Genomic DNA, 21,914 nt, shown 5'->3' with positions numbered 1-21,914 from the left:
AGGCCACTATCAATGCTAACCACGGATTATAAAATCCTGAGTCGGATATTGGCAACCCGTCTCCTACAGCACATGACTGCCTTAATACACGTGGACCAGGCTGGGTTTATCCCAACTAGGAACACAGCTACAAATATACAACGATTGCTGAGGATTATGGGGGACGATCAACGGGGCTCGCGTAAGCCCACGATACTATCAGTGGACATACAAAAAGCCTTTGAGAGTCTGGAGTGTCCATACCTATACAAAACATTGGGACAGTTTGGACTGGGGGAAGCGTTTGTAGGCTGGACTAGGGTGTTATATACTTCTGCAGTGGCAAGAGTGCGAGTGGGGGCGTCGATTTTGCCCCAATGCCAAGTGGCACGGGGAACGAGACAGGGATGCTCGTTAACTCCACTTTTATGTGCACTGGCAATAAAGCCCTTGGCGGTTGGAGCTAGATTGGGGCAGTGTTTTGAAGGTCTAAGATTTAGAGGGGAGCCGCAGTACATATCACTATATGCGGATGACCTGCTGCTGTTTGTGGCGGACACTGAGGGAGCGCTGTAGGGAGCTGCAGATTTGTTGTCAAAGTTTGGCGACATTTCGGGGCTGAGAGTGAATTTGGAACAAGATGTGCTTGTTCCCGACGAGACCTGGTGGATTACTACCTGCGCCCTCTTGGGATGTCCGCTGGGAATTGATATGCCTGACCTTCATATGGGTTCGTATTTATCATGAAGCCGTTGATATGTTGGAAGGGAACATAGGGAGATATGTGAGAGCTTTGAAGGGTAGCATTGCATTTTAGTCAACGCTTCCATTGTCGGTGATGGGACGGATAGCATTATTGAAAATGGTGGCTTTACCTCGGTCGTTATATTTCTTTAGGACATTGCCCGTGTGGGTCCTGTCCTCGGTTTTCAAACTACTGAAGTCCATGATAGCGGGGTTCCTCTGGAGAACTGGAAGAAGGAGGGTGGCACAAGCGACACTACTGAGACCAAAAGCTGAGGGTGGGCTAGCAGTTCCAGATTTCGAGCTCTATTATTTAGCAGCACAACTCCATGTTTTGACGCAGGCAATTGCAATGGAGTTTAGAGGCCCGAAGCACTTGAGAGGCAGGGGAATCCAAAGACACATACTGTCATTTATACTCATGCAGCAAAGGCTTAACCGTAGGGATCTCTAGTTTGAGGAGAAAACGCTGAGGCTATGTTGGAATCGCAGCCAGCGTAAGGCTGGGGTACTGCACCCCTATGCTCCTGAAAGATGATCACAGCGTTACCCCATGGTGAAGACTGGACGCCTCAGCTGGAGTGGGAACAAGTAGGGATTCAAGTATTGGGGCTTATACGAAGAAGGAGAATTACTGCCCTATCTGGTGTTGCAGGAGAGATATGACCTCCCTGGGGGTCGATTTATGCTACGTGCTGCTCTAGTGGCTGCAATTAGGAAATACTGGAGGGAGGGATCAGTAGAGTCCAAAACAACGTGGGCATGTCAGTATGTGGTGATGACGGCAGGGACCTTTAAAGCGGTTACCTGCCTTTACACCAGAATGCTAAATGAGGGACTAAAACCACTGGACACGTTACGACAAAAATGAGAGACAGGCATCGGGAAGCCCATACCAGAAACCACATGGGGACATATCCTTCGCAGGGCCTGGAAAAGGAACTAGGAATGCACGGTTCCAGCTAGTGCAGTTTTTCATTCTACATAGGGCATACTTAACACCAAGTAAGATCAGGAAATACTTTCAGGTAGAGGATGCAGCATGTCCTAGATGTGCAAGAGGAGGGGTGGAGCTGGAGCACATGTTGTGGGAATGCCCAAAGTTAGGGGATTACTGGGAGGAAGTGGGAGACCTGTTGAATGCAATCACTGACCGACGGTTAGATTTCGATAAAGCCACATGCTTGCTACATTGGTTCCCCCACACATCCAAAACTAAGGTGACCAGTACATTTGTGGATATGGGATTACTACTAGCGAAAAGGGAAATAACAATGCACTGGAAGTCGAAGGAGGGTCCCAATGGTAAGAGATGGAAGGCAGAGTTCAGTAAGTTGGCCAGTAGTGAGAGTGTTATTAGATTCCAACAGGCACGACGCTCGAACAATAAGAAAGCTCTAGAAACGGCAACGGCATGGGAGATGCTGGTGCAATTGCTGAATGATCACCAAACAGAGGAAGAATAAATAGGGAGCGTTGTTGTTAAAGGAGGCCCTGTACACTGCAGTCATGGGAATGCTTAGATTGCTGCTGGGCCTGGAGACGTGTTTTGTATTTGACACTTTATATGATACACACCAGTGGCGGGGGGAGGGGGGTGGGACTTAGGTGAGGTTAGAAGTAGTTTTGGTAGTTGGTTGGCTCTGCATAGAGGGAAGGATGAGAACCATGAGTAGATTACAGTGCCGCTATTGACTTGAGGAACTGCTGCAATAGCTGAATACAATTAAAGTGACGTAGTGTAAAGTTCTAGACATTGACTCGAAGTATTATGCCAATGACTTGTACTGTATTTTGTACTTTGTTAACATGCAACCAATAAAATATGTTTACAAAAAAATTAATTATTTTGCCCATTTTCTTAATATTTATTTAAAATCCGACTTCACTATTGCATTGAGCTTTTAATAAATATTACAAATAAAGAGTCCTGGAACTATGTTTCAAGTGTTTCCTAGCCAAATATAGCATTAAATCTGATAGAGCATCCCAGATCTTCTCTAAGGAACAGCAAGCCGTGCTATATTAAAATTAGCTTTTAAGTGCAAGTTACTGTAAGGACATGTTTAGCATTAGTTCTTTACATGTCCTATTTTTAAATATCATGCACCCTTCCTTATGGGCTAGAAGGCGTATGGAGGTGTTATTAATATTCAAAAAGAATGGTTAGACCTGTCAAAAGAGCTTGCTGTGGCAGATCAAATTGCAGTTTTAACACTGCTACAGTCAGGTTACAATGGCAAACCTGTAGCCATGTTTACCTTGCTACTCTAGTGGATGGCCCAATAGATGCTGCAGTCCTCTAGTGGCATTTAATTTATAGGCCCTAGGTTAAAGTACAGCCAACACAGATGGGGCAAAATGCTGGGCGTACACCACCCAAAAATGGTAATTTCCTACAATGACCTACAGAGTGTATACCCTTTTTCATCCGGAGAGCCTATGACAAACTTGACCTATCCACCCTGATGTCTGTGATAACCCAAGGAGGGGCAGAGTCATGCATCCATTGCGCTCTTTCACATTTGTAAAATAGTCAATTATTGGATTTTGTATTTATGGTGTAAGTGATTTAAATTCATAAAGTGCATTGGTGCTAGCGATATAGGACAAAATGTAATTTCAATGACCATCCCAATTGATGGGTTCATGAGCAGTGGACCTCCAGTACACCAATTGGCACAAATGATGCTCTAAGTAGCCAAAATACATATGCGACCACCGAAAATCACCTGCTTCGGTATGAGTAGTTTGTTGCTATACAGACATGGTCTGGATAGGCCCATATGAATGATTTAATGTCTAATGACATATATATTATCAGCACTCTGGGGACAGTTTTAGGCCTTATTCCAATAACAATTTTAGTGTGGCACTGTCACCATTTTATTGCTCTGTGTCTGGCCCCTCAGGAATAATTGAAGACAATACCACTTAGCAAAATCTAATTTAGGGTTGGATATCAGGGTATTAGATTGTACTGCATCATATTGGCTAGGCCTACATTCAGTTTAATGCCTAGATAATGCATTCCTCCTGGAAATCCATTTCAGGTTAAGGTTCTCAATGCTGACCGTCATCATGGCTGAGGACAGAAACTAATGCAGACTACCATTCACCATACCAAGGTTTGCTTAGACAAAGCAACTTCTCTTCCCAGCTAGTCATTTGATGCAAACCATTATTTTGAATAAAAAGCATTGATTGGTGTGTAGGGGGCTGTACATTTAACAAAGAAGCCAGGCAACACAGCAGTTATTTTGGTTGAAACTGAAAAACTGCTTTAGATATAAAAGAAGGGAAAATATGAAGGACGTAGTCGTCTCTACACGAAATCATATAAGGCTCATCCTTTAAATCCCATTTGCAATGCAAGAGGACCCAACAAATGTATTGATTATATCCTCTTGCAAGCCAAAGACTGGAGTAGATGTGGTGACTGTGGGCTATTGTGGAGAATAGAAAGCAACCGCAACACTTTCCTCCTCGACACCAGGATTATTACCCTCAAAGAGATTCCACAACATCGAGAATTAAATAGTATGTGGGACTATTTTTCTCTTTTACCAAAGAGAGACTGAACTGGAACTAGACTGCACATCCTAAATTAGAAGAATGGCGAGAAGACCAAACAACCTGATATAAATTAACACAGTGTAAAAGAACAATTGGCTGATCAGCTATCAAAACCTGCTGGACACAATAACACCATTAGCATCAAGACAATTAAGCAGGAGCAGACTGAGATCTCTAAAAAACATGACCTTTGTGTCCTGTTGCCTATAGATAAACCAAGAGGGAACTGAAAACATTAATCAACTCGAAGGCCCTAGTGGAGGAAATGTAAACAGCCAGGAAAGACTACAAAACGTTTCTAAGAAGAAAAAAGGAAGAGGCACTCAAAACACCTCAAACAACCTGGAGAAAACAGCATCAAAGAATGATTCTGAAAGAAAATTGGCGAAGGACTTGCAGAACAAACATACTGGAAGGAATATACAACATTACAATTAGGGCTCCCGGTTTTATGGTATGTATTTTTTTGACATTTCCGTCTGTATTTATCCATATTTATTTTTGTCAACTTTATCTGTATTTATCCATATTTAATTTGAGTTTTGTAAATAAAACAAAGCTGAAACTGGTATATTTCCGCATTTATTTAACCAATAAATATGCATTCACTTTTGAACGCCTGCTAGGATTCGGTGATATGAAAACATGCAAAAGATAAATCAACGCACTTATGTGAAAATATGCACATTTCAATATCAGCCTTGTGCATATCTACTGCTGTTTAAGCCCCTTTACGAAAATTCCTTTTTTAACCCCTTTACCTATCAATCCACACCGTTATTGGCCTGGCTATCATGGCAAAGTGTATTTAGAATCACTCAAAAAGCACCCAATTTCTGTTTTTATCTACATTTAAAAATAAATACAGATGAGAAAATAAATGGTTTTCTGCCTGTATTAATCTGTAAAAATCAGTAAAAAAGGAAAACAGAGAGCCTTAATTACAATGCATAACTTGACCAATCATGCCTTTACCACACATTCTTTATCACACATTCCTTTAGTACGCATATGTTTTTACCACACATTACAATACATTTATGTTAAATCTACCTTTATCATGCATACCCTTACAATGCATTCTGTTACAACGCATACCCTTACAATGCATTTATTTTAAATTGATAATTATAAAAAGTATTTTACACAATAAAAAACCTTTTTAAACATAACATATAATTTCTTTCATGAATTAGTTGTGTACTGTGTTCTTTTAAACATAAGGTATACATGCCCCTACCAAGATGGTGGATGACTAAAGATGACATGCTCGCATTTAATATCTTAATATTCATACACCACTTAAATTATAGGTTTAATCAGGCTTTTAATGAGAAAAAAATCTCACATATTTTGAAATTCATTTAGAGTTTATCACAAAAACAGTTATCAACTGGCATCCACCAGTTTGTAATCAGTGTGTCATTAAATCAACGAGGTGACTACACACACCACAAAAAAGCAGCAGCAACTGCCTCACTTTCACAGTGACAACTACTGCCAAACTTAAGTATTATTCCTCACAATAATAAGTGACAAATAAAGCTCATTTCTACAAATCATTTCTAATAAGTTTTCAATAATATTTACTAGCACATTTAGAATTTCTTCAAATAGTACATTTTCATAACTCAACAACAGACCTATTTTTAAAGAAGCAAATTTCATTGAGTGGGGGACGGAATCCAGATTCCAACTCCACCCTGTACCAACTCGGAGAAGGTACTGGACACTGACTGGGAGCAGAATTACAATTTCAACTCTGCCTAGTGCCAGCTCGTGAATGTGCTGGGCACTGACTGGGGGGCAGATTTATTATTCCAACTCCGCCCTATGCCAACTCAGAGAAGGTGCTGGATCCTGGCTGGGGGGCTTAATTAATATTCCAACTCTGCCCTGTTCCAACTCGGGGATAATGCTGGACACTTGGGAAGGTGCCATAAACTAAAATGAAAAGACATATTAATTTCAGAGTTTAAACATTTTCCTTCATCTTTATTTTAAAAATCTAGATCAAAATCAAACCATCCTCCATAAGAAAAGAATATCAACTTTGAAAATAATCCAACATTTTTACGAACAATAATAATAATTTTTTACCAAACACTTTACAGAAACAAAAACAAGAATCAAATACCATAAGCAACATTGGAAGCCAAACATTTAAAGTAATTGTTTGTAAAATACGTTTCAAATGCATAACGTTTGGTTTTCTCTGAAAGCAAGAACCATTTTCAAAGCATATGTCAAAAGATATTATCTATTTTGCATTATTTCAGAATTACATCCTGAAAAGAAAAACTGAAAAACCTACCACCAACTTCCTTGGAGGCCCTCAGAAACAAATAATCGACTAAAAGCCAAACTCCACCTCCGAAGTTACCATAAACATAAAATATTTTTCCTTCAAACAGAAATATAACCTTTTTCCCTACCAAAAGATTTCACAGAACCATGTTATCTACTTTCAACAAGACACCATGGATAAAATAAGAATTTTATTTCCTTTTCACAGTATAAATAAAAATCTTTAAACCAATTAAACTTCATAAAGGCTCTCCATAAACAGACTTACAGCAAATAACATGTTTTACTTTCAGAAGCAGAGATTAAAAACCAGTAATACATTTTAAAACATTTTTCAATGAAAATGATTAGATATTAAATATTTTCATAACATTTTGAAAATTTCTTTTCAGAACAGGAAGATTCATATTCAAAACATTCAAAACAAGCCAAATGCGTACTCTCCAAGAGGGGTTATAAACTCCTAAAATATTGGGATACCTTTATTGTAAGGAGAGACTTACTGAGCCCAGCAGTCGTTGAAGGTGAAGGTGTGTGGAGTACTTCTCAACCTGCTGCAAAGGCAAAGATGCTACACTTGGTGACGCAGTTTAAAGAGCAACAGAACATAACTCCTCTGCAACAGAAAATGTACAGCACAAAGCACTTGGTGCCACCTCCAATGAAATTGGTGGCTCAGTATTGCGAGAGGTAGCCCAGAATAGCCCCATGCATGTTGCTAGTAGTATGCCCACAACTCCTCCGCCAAGAATTATCAGTCTTTCAACCACAAACCTTTCTTTGTTTATGACAACCAACACCCTCAGGAAACATATTTTCATCTTTACAACCCTTCATAACATAGTCACACTAGAAAACAGTGAAATTTGGATGATGGATGGCACTTTTAAATCCACACCCCATCAAATCACCCAATTGTACACATTAAATGCCTGGCCCAACCTATGATCCTTGCAGCGATATATGTTCCCAATCCTGACTTCTTTGCGCTGGTGGGGCATCACATCACTAGTCAACACAAAGAGAGAAGACCCCACAAGTTCCAGGGAACAGGGTGCTATAGACAACAGGTATAAAGAGGATCCCTGGAAAAAAGCAACTCACTCACTCATTCGTACTTATAGTAGTCACTGGTCAAAAACTAATTTATATCGTTCACAGACTTTTTTTATTTAAAAAAAAACACATAAATAGATAAAATAGAATGCATTACATAATAAATTTTGTTGTTCATAAAAGGAATAACATTTCATACAGTGAATAAAACAAAATTACCAAATAATTCATCAATGTGCATATATAAAACAACCCAGAGAAAAGCACATATTAAGGTGTTTACCGATCCTGATCTAAGGACAAATAATACAACTCATATGAATCAAAAGCACAACCCCAAAGAATCAAAAGCAACACATTTATGGTACTAATTGCACAATTCAAAAATGCCCTTGTATTGATTTTAGAACAGATCTCTTTTCACAGTTGGTCTTATACCAGAGATTTTACTGGGCTTGAATTCTACAAACAAAAGAAAGCGTCGACGCGTTTCGGTGTCACTGCCTTTGGATATCGGCACACCTTCCTCAGGACAGATTTGAAGTCCCTTGGGGTTACAATCGTGTATCCTTCCTGTATGTAAGAAAAGGATTGATTCAATATATTTTAAGGACATTGCTAATTGGGAGAAAAGATGTTACCTCTTACTATGGTAGTTTTATTCATACAGTCATAGGACTATCTATCTTCTTTCAGATACCGGGTATAAACATTATCATATTACAACCCATATATTTTAAACTTTCAGCTTCCCTGAATTCCTAACGGCCAATGCCATACTCTACATACAGTTTATCTCTTATACCCTCCGTTATAACCTAGTTGATGACCAGTTGGGACTAGGTCCACTCAAACACTCATGCATGCCTTTCACTCAGATTATTACTGACCTTAGAAAAAAGGTCTGTTTCTTTTGAAACAGGAAATCGTCAAATCCACGTTAGGCTGTCTTCTAGATCAATGTCTATGGGAAATACGTGGTCTGGAAAGATACAATGTTATTTGTTCAAACAATATGCCCAGACATATGTTGGTCTACTAATCTGAGCTCTCTATAGATGTAAGTAGCTCAGAAAGTATAAAATTATCTGGTAAATTACCATAAGGGGAGAATCCGTGCAGGGAGAATCCCTTGTCTTTCCTCCTGTCTGGATTTCTATGATCGCCCTGGCCTTATGCTGAAACACCTTCTGGATACCGGAGTTTCACCTTATGTATGGAGGCCCCTATGTGGGTTGAAATCAATAACTTTATTAAAAATACGGGTCTCAGATTTTTATGTCTCCCTTAAATAAAGCTTAGCTAGTAGCTGTATACATACCTATGGAAATAGGGGATAGCCTCTTCCCCGTGGTATTCTTTTCCTTAAAAATTTCCCAACACCTTTGGATAGCGGTGAATGGCTTGATAGGAGAGATGCCAAATCTGCACGGGATGGTAAATTACAAGTTGTTGTACTTATGCTAGATTGCGTGTAATTATACTTATATTAGGAATTGCTATCGGTGGCTTCATTTTAAAACACGTGGTATGATGCTTGACATAAAACATCCTGACATCTTTATGAAAGAGTCTTTAAATGGACTGTAATCATCTGGATGGCGTCGTACCTAATCCCAATATATCATTCTGTCTTGATCGAAATGCAGGTGTCTATTCTAATGGTAAAGTAAATGTCTAGCGTGAAGGAGCGGAGGTCCCTATTATATAGTTCCTCGCCTCTCCTAGATATACGCTATTGGTACGAACGTCTCACCCTATTAGCTAGAGATTAGGGCACATAGAGGGGACCTGTTGTAAGGGAACAGTAGGCTTACAATTACAACCAGAGTCAAAACCCACTTTAGATACGATAGGCTTTAGGCTAAACTCGATTTAAATTTGGACTCTCACTATGGATAGAAGACAACCCGCCTTAACTATAAGATATTGTTAAAATCGATTTAGTCCCGTATACAATATCGGGTCACTCTTGCTTACCTTAGCACTGGTCTACTCTCGAACGGCCACGGGTACACCTCCTCCTGTATGTTTCTCTGTTCTAAAGGCGTCTTGCCGCTCTCATATATATACTGCTATCAGTTCTATTGGGTTAACAGGGTTCAGGTGTATAGGTATTATTGCCTGACGCGCCTGCGTAGAAACGGCAAGCTTTAGGTATAACTGAGCGCCATTTTGTAATGGTGTATGGATATTAAGAGTCCTCCGAGGATAATACATGGCTCTAAATGTTTAACCTATGTTCACTCTTATGTTGTTGCCGACTATATCCTAATCAGCGGGATACGATTATAAGGAAATTTTACTTAAATTACCATGTCAAAGAAATATTTTCCAATTGGATTATCGGAGCATTTTTATATGAAAGATATTATTGTTTAATACTGGCACTAAGACGGAATGCTGTTTCCAAACAAGTATATTTGTTAGGCTCCAATATCACGTCTACTTATCCCTAGATTTACTATTTTTGCAATGAGCGCAAAGGCGCCCGGTTCCCGCTATGCATAGGCGCCATATTGTAGTGGCGTAAACGCTGGTAAAGGGGGGAAGGGTCCTTGTTTATAGTGTGATGTTACGGCTCAAATACCTAATCGTACTTTTATATTATTATAACCAGCTCCGTCTTAGTTAGTGGGGTATGATTACAAGGACATATTTTATTCAGGTAACATTAATGGTTTGTCGTCATTATTTTAAATTTCTTTCCCATAAGTAACAAATAGCTATTGGCGAGATAGTCTAATGGTCCCATTTATGTCTCACTCCTATTATTTCGTCTATTTATCATTGTAATAGGATGGCAGGGCGTCCCCATAATAAAGGTAAATCACATCCTGTGGCTGGCTATTCGACTGTAATGGATACTGTTAACCCAATAGAACTGATAGCAGTATATATATGAGAGCGGCAAGACGCCTTTAGAACAGAGAAACATACAGGAGGAAGTGTACCCGTGGCCGTTCGAGAGTAGACCAGTGCTAAGGTAAGCAAGAGTGACCCGATATTGTATACGGGACTAAATCGATTTTAACAATATCTTATAGTTAAGGCGGGTTGTCTTCTATCCATAGTGAGAGTCCAAATTTAAATCGAGTTTAGCCTAAAGCCTATCGTATCTAAAGTGGGTTTTGACTCTGGTTGTAATTGTAAGCCTACTGTTCCCTTACAACTGGTCCCCTCTATGTGCCCTAATCTCTAGCTAATAGGGTGAGACGTTCGTACCAATAGCGTATATCTAGGAGAGGCGAGGAACTATATAATAGGGACCTCCGCTCCTTCACGCTAGACATTCACTTTACCATTAGAATAGACACCTGCATTTCGATCAAGACAGAATGATATATTGGGATTAGGTACGACGCCATCCAGATGATTACAGTCCATTTAAAGACTCTTTCATAAAGATGTCAGGATGTTTTATGTCAAGCATCATACCACGTGTTTTAAAATGAAGCCACCGATAGCAATTCCTAATATAAGTATAATTACACGCAATCTAGCATAAGTACAACAACTTGTAATTTACCATCCCGTGCAGATTTGGCATCTCTCCTATCAAGCCATTCACCGCTATCCAAAGGTGTTGGGAAATTTTTAAGGAAAAGAATACCACGGGGAAGAGGCTATCCCCTATTTCCATAGGTATATATACAGCTACTAGCTAAGCTTTATTTAAGGGAGACATAAAAATCTGAGACCCGTATTTTTAATAAAGTTATTGATTTCAACCCACATAGGGGCCTCCATACATAAGGTGATACTCCGGTATCCAGAAGGTGTTTCAGCATAAGGCCAGGGCGATCATAGAAATCCAGACAGGAGGAAAGACAAGGGATTCTCCCTGCACGGATTCTCCCCTTATGGTAATTTACCAGATACATTTATACTTTCTGAGCTACTTACATCTATAGAGAGCTCAGATTAGTAGACCAACATATGTCTGGGCATATTGTTTGAACAAATAACATTGTATCTTTCCAGACCACGTATTTCCTATAGACATTGATCTAGAAGACAGCCTAACGTGGATTTGACGATTTCCTGTTTCAAAAGAAACAGACCTTTTTTCTAAGGTCAGTAATAATCTGAGTGAAAGGCATGCATGAGTGTTTAAGTGGACCTAGTCCCAACTGGTCATCAACTAGGTTATAACGGAGGGTATAAGAGATGAACTGTATGTAGAGTATGGCATTGGCCGTTAGGAATTCAGGGAAGCTAAAAGTTTAAAATATATGGGTTGTAATATGATAATGTTTATACCCGGTATCTGAAAGAAGATAGATAGTCCTATGACTGTATGAATAAAACTACCATAGTAAGAGGTAACATCTTTTCTCCCAATTAGCAATGTCCTTAAAATATATTGAATCAATCCTTTTCTTACATACAGGAAGGATACACGATTGTAACCCCAAGGGACTTCAAATCTGTCCTGAGGAAGGTGTGCCGATATCCAAAGGCAGTGACACTGAAACGCGTCGACGCTTTCTTTTGTTTGTAGAATTCAAGCCCAGTAAAATCTCTGGTATAAGACCAACTGTGAAAAGAGATCTGTTCTAAAATCAATGCAAGGGCATTTTTGAATCGTGCAATTAGTACCATAAATGTGTTGCTTTTGATTCTTTGGGGTTGTGCTTTTGATTCATATGAGTTGTATTATTTGTCCTTAGATCAGGATCGGTAAACACCTTAATATGTGCTTTTCTCTGGGTTGTTTTATATATGCACATTGATGAATTATTTGGTAATTTTGTTTTATTCACTGTATGAAATGTTATTCCTTTTATGAACAACAAAATGTATTATGTAATGCATTCTATTTTATCTATTTATGTGTTTTTTTTATATAAAAAAAGTCTGTGAACGATATAAATTAGTTTTTGACCAGTAACTACTATAAGTACGAATGAGTGAGTGAGTTGCTTTTTTCCAGGGATCCTCTTTATACCTGGCATCACATCACTACCCTGGTCCCGCTGCGCTGATTTGGGGGGGACGACTTTAACATCACACCTTCCGCCACCCTTGATCGCTCTGGACCTCATACTTTGCATCCAGGCACTACCGCTCTTCTGCACTCCTTACTAACCGACAACTCATTGCACGATGCAGGGCGGCACACCCACCCAGAAGCGCGTGAGGGCATGTACGTGATGGGCTTTAGGGTCTGTTGGTCCCGCTTGGACCTCTGGATCACCACTCAGGACGCCTTTGCATGGGTCACCACAGTGGAGCATAGGGCGCACACCCTCTCTGATCACGCTCCTGTACGCCTCTGCATACATCCCCCGGATTCCCCGCGCCATATGTTTGCCTGGCAGCTGCCCCCGATGCGCTGGGGGACTCTGTCTTTTGCGATGAGATTCAAACTGCCATCGCAATCTACTTTGACCTTAACGCCGGCTCTGTTAACTCCCATTCCATGCTTTGGTAGGGTTTTAAAGTGGTGATCCTTGGCGAATGGATCTCCAAGCAGTCAGGCGTACTGCACTCTATTCGCGGAGCTCTTGAGCGGTTGGAGGGAGAGACCAAAGCTCTGGACTCCTTGCATTCTCTTGACCCCTGCCCGACACCCTCACGCAGATCAGGAGCAAACTGACTTTAACGATGAGGCCAACAGAGGGCTCTCTGTTTTGGGCAGGGAGGCACGGGCACGTCACTTTGGTGAGAGCGTTTGCCCTAGCAAGACTCTAGTTAATCTTTTACAACAGCCTCATGCTACATCTTATATCATTGCGCTTCAGGACGGAGGCCCAGAAAGAACAACCTCTCCCGAGGAGGTGGCGGCTAGATTCACTGCCTTTTATTCTCAACTCTACACCGCTGGGGCTGCGCCCTCGCACAATATCCTTGATCAATACTTTGATACTCTTCAGCTCCTTCGGCTGGGCAACAGCCACCGGGAGTATCTCGATGAAGCCTTTTCTAAGGAGGAGATCCCGGTGGCTATCAATATCCTACCAGGCGATAAGGCTCCTGCTCTGACAGTCTGCCTGCGTTCTTTTATAAAGCTTTCACGCCTCTACTGGTCCCGCACCTTGCCGCTATGTACAACTAATCTTTCGAGTGCAGTCATTTTCCCCCTTCGCTTCGCGAGGCTCTGCTAGCGTTTCTCCTTAAGCCGGACAAGTCCCCCAAGCTCCTTGACTCTTACCGCCCTCTGTCTCTCATCAACACCGATAACAAGATCTTTGCCAAGTTGCTGGCTTCCCATCTTCTCTCTCTCATGGCCCTGATAGCTCACCCAGACCAATCCGGCTTCATCCCCGCCCGCATCACATCGCACAATCTCTGGACTGTATTTGCCATTCTCCATCAGATCAACACTGATCTCCCAGCTGTGGCTGCCCTTCTAGACGCCACCACAGCTTTCGATACTCTCGAGTGGCCCTTCCTCTTACCTTCTCCCTCGCTTGGGCTTTAGCCTGGTTTTTCTGCACAAAGTTCAGTTTCTCTACACTCTTCCCACAGCTCGCCTTCGGGTCAATGGTCAAATCGCGGAGCCCATTCCTGTTGCCCGGGGCACAAGGCAGGGGTGTCCACTCTCACCCATGCTCTGCGCTATCGCCATGGAGCCCCTCGCCTCCAGGCTCAGGCAACTTCATACCCAGAGGGGTCTCGGCTTCGCAGCTCATGCCTTGGTCATCTCCATGTATGCAGACGATGTCACACTGTATGTCCTTCAACCCCAGCAGAATCTCGGCCCCATGGTCTGTGAGGTGGTGCGTTTTGGTGGCCTGTACGGCATCCAGTTCAACTTGGGCAAGTCCATATTTTCCCCCCTCATGGACGCCACTGTCCCCTTTACACCGGACTACCCATTTGTATGGGCGTCGGGACCCACTAGATATCTGGGCATCTGGCTCAGCAAGGACGTGGACGAACTTTGGAAGGTGAATTTCGGCCAGGCAATGGACTGGCTGGAGTGCAAGATTCACCTCAGGCACTGACTGCCCCTATCCCTGGTGGGACGCATAGCCATCGCCAAGATGGTGGTGCTACCGAAGTTCTTGAACCTTTTATTGAATATCCCTATCCCTCTCACTGCTCACTTTTTTCGCAGACTCCGTTCACTCATAACCACCCTGGTATGGGCCGGGCGTCAGCCCAGAATTGCATACACCATTCCCACACTTCCCTTATCATGCGGTGGCCTAAGTGCTCCTGATTTCAAACTATACGCCCTTAGCGCCCGAGCCAGCTTCCTCCACTTCTGGCTACACCCAACGCCTTTCCAGCTCCATGTGGCGGTGGAGGCCGACCTTGCTGCCCCCTGGCCGCTTCTGACTGCTCTCTTTGTCCCTGCAAAACCCGTGCTCAGCAAATTTGACACGTTGGAGACCCTGCGTTGGGCCTGGGACGGACTCCAGAGATACACCGGCTCTATCATGCTCTCTGCAAATGCTATACTCTTTGCGCTGAATCCGTCATTCCGCCCCTTTGCAGACTGCCGGAATGGTTAAACGCGCAACTCATTTGGGGCTGGCCAAGGTGTCGGACCTTTACCCTAACAACACCTTTACTCCCTTGTTGCCGACTCCGGCGCGATGGACACTCTGCTGTATTCCCAACTCTGAGCCTCTTGCAGGGAGCTCCAGTCTACGTTTCCGCAGCCCCCACCCTCGATGGCTGTCCTGGACTTTGCATACACATCAAGCTCCCCTTGTAAGCTGGTCACCAAGATTTATGCCCTCACGCTGGCAGCGTCTCAGATCTCTGCTGACCACGACCGTGTAGCTTGGGGTGAGGGCCTGGGCTCTCATCTCTCTCAGGAGGTCTGATTGTACTGCTGCAATCAGACCAAACGTCTGTCCCCTAACTACCACCTACGCCTCATACATTTGAAATATTTGCATCGATTGTACCGCTCCCCTGCCCAGTTGCACAAAATGGGCCTCATCCCCAGCGACAGATGTTTACGGTGCTCTGCTCAAGCTGCTGACTTCTCTCACCTAGCCTGACTGTGCCCAAGGGTCTTTCCATACTGGTGCGATGTGTGCTCCGCCATCACTGCAATCACCTCCACACCTGTCACGCCAGACCCACTGTTCAAATGCCTCCTGTCGGCTGATCGCTATGCTGCTTGTTCTTGTGTGGCGCAGGGTCGCAATGCATTGGGGTCGGGGGTCTGTACCCAGGGTCAGCGCTTGGCTTGAAGACGCTGAGCGTTGTCGGACACTTATCAGAATTCTGGGATTTGGTGCCGGCAACCAGCCGTCCGCTTGACATTTGGGGCCCCCTTGTTTCCCACCTTCTGTGCTGGAGCGCCTCACCCTCCACAGCCTCTCCCGCGCTCCCCGCCGGCACTTCACCTGTGGCGGCAATACCTGCAGATGTCTTCTTTTTTCAACTGCCGGTGATATATTTAATGATCCATTCACCAACAGTCTTTGATAATCTGAAAACTTAGTACAGGTAAATAGAATCCGAACTCCAAAATCGATCCTCTTTGAACCAAAAAAAAACATCCATTCAAAACCAAGGAAATCCAAACATTTTCCTTAAAAATGTTTTAAATAATCCCAAAAATTAAATTTAATTCTTTTTACTAGAAATACTCTGCTGTCTTCCTCACTGAAAGTTAAACACCTCTCAAAAACAGCAACATCAAACATTTTTAAATGGTTATTTTTAATCAAGGTTTATAAAGATGTATTTCCAATGTAAAGTTTTTTTAAAACCTAATATTAAAGACATGCGCTTACAAACACTACCTGTATGAGAATGTAAAAATGGTTAAAAGTAACTTAAACTGCACTGTATGAGGGTCACGGTGCACACCTTCTTTTCTTTCCAATTATGTTGTGTTTATCTCTGTTATTCTCTCTGTCGCGTGCAACTCCCCGGTTTTGACGTGGACAGCCCTACCACGTTGCTTAAATGAAACGCACTGTAAGAGGGAGTGATTCCACTCCTCGCCGGGTGCACAGCTTAAATGTTCTAGGCATCACAAAATATGCCACCAAATAAGTTCTTTGTTTACTTTTCTTCTTCTTTATTTTTCATCCCAGTTATCAACATTCAGTTTCATTCTTCTTATTTTTACAAATTTTTGCTCCTGTCACAAGGAGGAACGCTTACACTTTGGCTGTATTCTAAATGAGGCAGAAATGCTAATCCAAGCCTTCTTCTGCGCCACGATAGCACATGTAAGTTTTGTTCATGTCCATAAAATTCATATACCCAATGCATTTCGGGCCTTTTTATTTGGCCCTTCGTCAGGGGTTATCTACAATGCAAAAATACATGATTAAGTCTGTGTTTTACTCAATGCCATTGCACCTCAAGTCCTAATAAAACATTTATCCAAGCGAAGCTGTTTCATGATCTAACGTTTTCCCGCTAATAAACGTAGCCTAGTGCTACACGTTGCCATGAGTTACTCTATCCCCTTCCCTGCCTTTCCATCTTTATATCCTTCCCAGGTGCCATAGAACCTTCCGCACCATCGTTCAATCTCCCCTTGTCACCCCACCTTATTCCTCCTTCCCTTACGCGCCTATTGCCACATACCGCTGTTCCGTTGTGCAATACTCACTCCCCCACTCTTTTTCACCATTATTACATATGCGTACCTGTTTACAAAATGCCTGTGTTCTCGTTCTTTCGTCTGCTTCCACATCAAAACGATGTTAAACTCTTTCACTCCATAATGTGAACCCGCCTCCTTAAACCTGTTGTTTTTCCCGCCCCTCTATTGCACCTGTGTTTAATTAGTCTGTTTTTGTTCTATTCGCGCTGCTTTTTCATCCTCCCCAATCAATCACCGCCTACATACCCCATAATACAATTCATGTGACACTCTGAATATCCGACTTCCTTAATCCTCATTCAACCCTTCCGATATTCGACAACCCAAAATGTACTCATCATTATTACCCCGCCCTCCCGTAGATGTCATAATCACGTTAGTCATTTGCCTCGGTATGCGTGGTGTGTTTCCCAAGTATTACATATTCTCGTTGCAATAAAAATAATAAAACAGGTAACAATAATGAAACAAAACATGTATTGTTCTCTCTGTGCCATGCTCGATTCATGAATCTAATGAGAGCTGTTGTGAACAACTGGTTGAACCATCGTCCTTCTTGTGACATTTTTTAATCCTTTTGTCAAATTTTATCGCGTTTTTGTGATGGCAAAAGGATTAAAAAATGTCACAAGAATGTCACAAGAAGGACGATGGATAAATGTTTTATTAGGACTTGAGGTGCAATGGCATTGAGTAAAACACAGACTTAATCATGTATTTTTGCATTGTAGATAACCCCTGACGAAGGGCCAAATAAAAAGGCCCGAAATGCATTGGGTATATGAATTTTATGGACATGAACAAAACTTACATGTGCTATCGTGGCGCAGAAGAAGCCTCGGATTAGCATTTCGGCCTCATTTAGAATACAGCCAAAGTGTAAGCGTTCCTCCTTGTGACAGGAGCAAAAATATGTAAAAATAAGAAGAATGAAACTGAATGTTGATAACTGTGATGAAAAATAAAGAAGAAGAAAAGTAAACAAAGGACTTATTTGGTGGCATATTTTGTGATGCCTAGAACATTTAAGCTGTGCACCCGGCGAGGAGTGGAATCACTCCCTCTAAAAGTAACTTAACAAATATTAATATCACTTTACTAAAAGCTACCTCCCTTCCTCTCTCCCTAAAATAAAATGACCGACCTATATGTTATTTTTTTAAGTAGATTAATCTTACCTGACCACATTTCCTCAGTGCTTCCGATCTTGCCCGCGACGTTCCACCAAATGTAGAAACAGATGCACAATCAAGATTTGAAAACCTGAAGAGTAAAAACTGAAGAATGACAATTGAAATCAATGTGAAACTGCGAAAATATCTGAATACATTTTATAATGTAAGACAAACTGCATAACGTTACTCACGTATTTTGTGTAATAAATATATATTTTTATATTAATACAGAATTATTTAGATGTTTATTAAAATTGTTTCTACTGTTATTAAAATTATATAACTTCCCTGACAATTTGGTTTGAATTTAATATTTAAGATTTAAAACTAAATAATATTTGCGAATGTATTTTTACCTTTACAAGTTCTAATTATTATTAAGGTATGTTACCTTTTGGTGCTTATATTAAATATATTTGGTCCACTTTTAAGCAGTACTTTTATTTAGACAATAAATAACCAGGTATAAATAGTTAATATCTGAGTATTATACACCTTTGTCCCTTGCATCCCATGCCTAAATGTATCCCTACCCAATATCGCTTGAATTACTCTTGTCTAAAACAAATCCAACATTTTATTTTGAATGTATTTAATATTAAATAAAAATTAAAAATTACTTTCCGGGTACTATTAGTTAATACCTTATTATTAATACATTTCCCTCCCCACCCAATATCCCTATTTCCCTTGCATTCCATGCCTAAAACAAAGCCTAATTCTTTTTCAATTTCTTTCAATCTTTTAGTTTAATAATAAATCAAATGTAACACTTAATAGCCAGGTTTTTTTAGTTAATATCTAAGTATGAATACATTTCCCCGCTCAAGATCTCTATAACCCATACACCCGGACAAATATTAATCGATTTTTCATTTCAAATGATTATTGTATGACTTATTAAATGGAATATAAATTTAACAAAACCTAAATCATTATTTCTGTAATACGTGGTAAAGACAGATGCATGTCTTTACCACACATATTGATGTGTCAGGATGTTCCTTCTGGAAGCTAACCTGTCTGAAGAAAAATGGATAAGCCACTATTGGTGATGGCCTAAGTTCCAATTATGAATCAGTGCTTCAGGGGGAACACATACAGTTAACCATCAAAGAGCTCCCAAAGTAAACACCTCAGGGCCCAAACATAGTCCTCCCAAAGGTTTTCCAGCCTCCTTTAGAATGGCAGGCAAAAATCCAAACTTCAACCTTTTAAAAGACTTCATCTTTAAAAGCCTGCCCTATATCATGGCTCAGCAGTATCTTCATTCCCTTTTACAAGAAGGGCTCAGAAAATGACCCAATATCATACAAACCCATCTGCCTCATTGAAATTGACTACAAAAGTACTACTCAAGGCCATAGTGAACTGGACGAAAAAAGAAAATATACTAAATTCAATTCAAGGAGACTTTAAAGAGGGTCTCTCAATGTTTCAACAAGTTTTCATATAACTCCATTTCATCCACAAATACAGAACACAAAGAAGTTGGCACTCTACATAAACTTTCTGGACTTCACCTGGACTTTTGACCTTATCCCAAAGCAAAGGATGTGACGCAAGTTCTTTTTGTTAGGGCATGATCCAGTCCTGCTTTCACTCGTAAAAATGCTGTATCCAACACTACTTCAGAAGTAACACTGATGAAAATGGGTGTCTGAACTGAAAGTTCAGAATTTAGGGCCTTATTTGGATGTCGGGCAGACTCACGTCTACCTGACACTGTTGCGGAATTGGGTTCAACCGACCTTCGGTCCCGACGTCCGCATTACAATATGACTGCACATTGTGCGGTCGCATATTCCCATTTCTCTATGGGAGCTTGTGCTGCGGTTGTAAATGGGAGAATCTGCTCATCCCTGCACCGTGTGGTAGGCATCACCATGGGTGCCCCTTGGTCTCCAACTGGAGGCCGCAGTGTTAAGGGGGCCCTGCTAAGGGGCCCCAAAGTCGCTTTCTGACGGGTTTTCCATGTAGTAATGCCTGACATGGAAAACCTGCTGATAACCGACATCGTAATCCCTACAGCGTAAACGCCGTCCATAGGGATTACCAGCAGGCCTACGACTGACTGATGCGCTCCTTGAGCCTATCAGAATTCAGACAGAATGACCACCTGCATCATAATGCAAGATTCAGTGTAATGAAGCCTTAAATGTGCGGCTAAACAGGGCTGCCTCCTCTCTTGATTACATTTCTCACTCTACAATAATGGCCTCTATGATGAAGTCCTGAAAAGACTCCCATGTCATCCCATCGATAGAGTACTTCCAAATACCTGCTTAACCGTATACAGATGACTCCAACCTAATCTGACACTGATTTTTGTGGGGTCACCCCCTTTTTTGCTGAATTTAATTGCTGGTTTTTAGACAATCCACACTGGGACACTGCTGTCTAGTGTCTAGTGTATATGCTCTGACCCTTAAAACATGCCAAAATTGGCTAACCCCTGATTGGCAAATCTAAATCACCTAAATGGAAAATATATGGTATAAGAACTAAATCCATGACATGGAAATTTAAATGTCACACGTGGGCTGCACCCATATTGTGACATCCTCTAGTGTGACAAGGAAAATATGGCTTCAGGCCTCACTGCTGCAGTTTAGACCTGTAGTAAGGCCAGTCAAAATGATCGGTTTGGCAAAGGAAAAACCTTCCTTTTAAGTATTAATGAATATTAATAATTCACCCCTGAGGAGGGGGTTAGGGGTGTGGTCCCTAGTATGAAATATGTAGCGATTTAATGTTGGCATGTCGTTATAGTGACAAGGCCCTAAGAGCTATTTTCACTGTGAGGAATTCTAGTGTGTAAATGAATAAATACATTTAAGGCCCGATTATACGTTTATACAAAAGGGGTGGTGATGGACGGAGCATCTGAACCAATCAAACACTCACACCCAGTCAACAGATCTGGGTTTAATCCATCACCATTCTTTAGCCCACTCTGCCACCCCAGTTCAAACATGGCCATATGCACGCTTGAATCCGGTCCAGGGAAGGAATGGCTTGGCAGTTCGGGCTGGACTGTTCCCATGAGGCACAGGGTCAGACTGATTTGCATATGGCCATGTCTAAACTGGGGTGGCAGAGTTGGCTAAAGAAGTGTGATGGATTAAACCCAGATCTGTTGAATGGGTGTGAGTGTTTGATTGGTACAGAAGCTCCGTCCATCACCACCCCCTTTTGTACCGCTTTGTTCGCCATAAGTTGGCAGGGTATGCTCAGACATGCGTCCCTTGCTCACTTTGCCACTGGATTCAAGCAAGCCTGGCTGAAGACGGCTTTAATGCCAGAAACCGGTCCTAGGAAGCTTGAATCCGGTCCAGGGAAAGCATGGCTTGGCAGTTCGGGCTGGTCTGTTCCCATGAGGCACGGGGTCAGACTGATTTGCATATGGCCATGTCTGAACTGGGGTGGCAGAGTTGGCTAAAGAACGGTGATGGATTAAACCCAGAACTGTTGACTGGGTGTGAGTGTTTGATTGGTTCAGATGCTCCGTCCATCACCACCCCCTTTTGTTCCACTTTGTT

This window comes from Lissotriton vulgaris, chromosome 2_1 (assembly GCF_964263255.1).
Source record: "Lissotriton vulgaris chromosome 2_1, aLisVul1.2, whole genome shotgun sequence".
In the NCBI taxonomy this organism is placed as follows: domain Eukaryota; kingdom Metazoa; phylum Chordata; class Amphibia; order Caudata; family Salamandridae; genus Lissotriton; species Lissotriton vulgaris.
Note: the sequence above shows the minus strand (reverse complement) of the source record.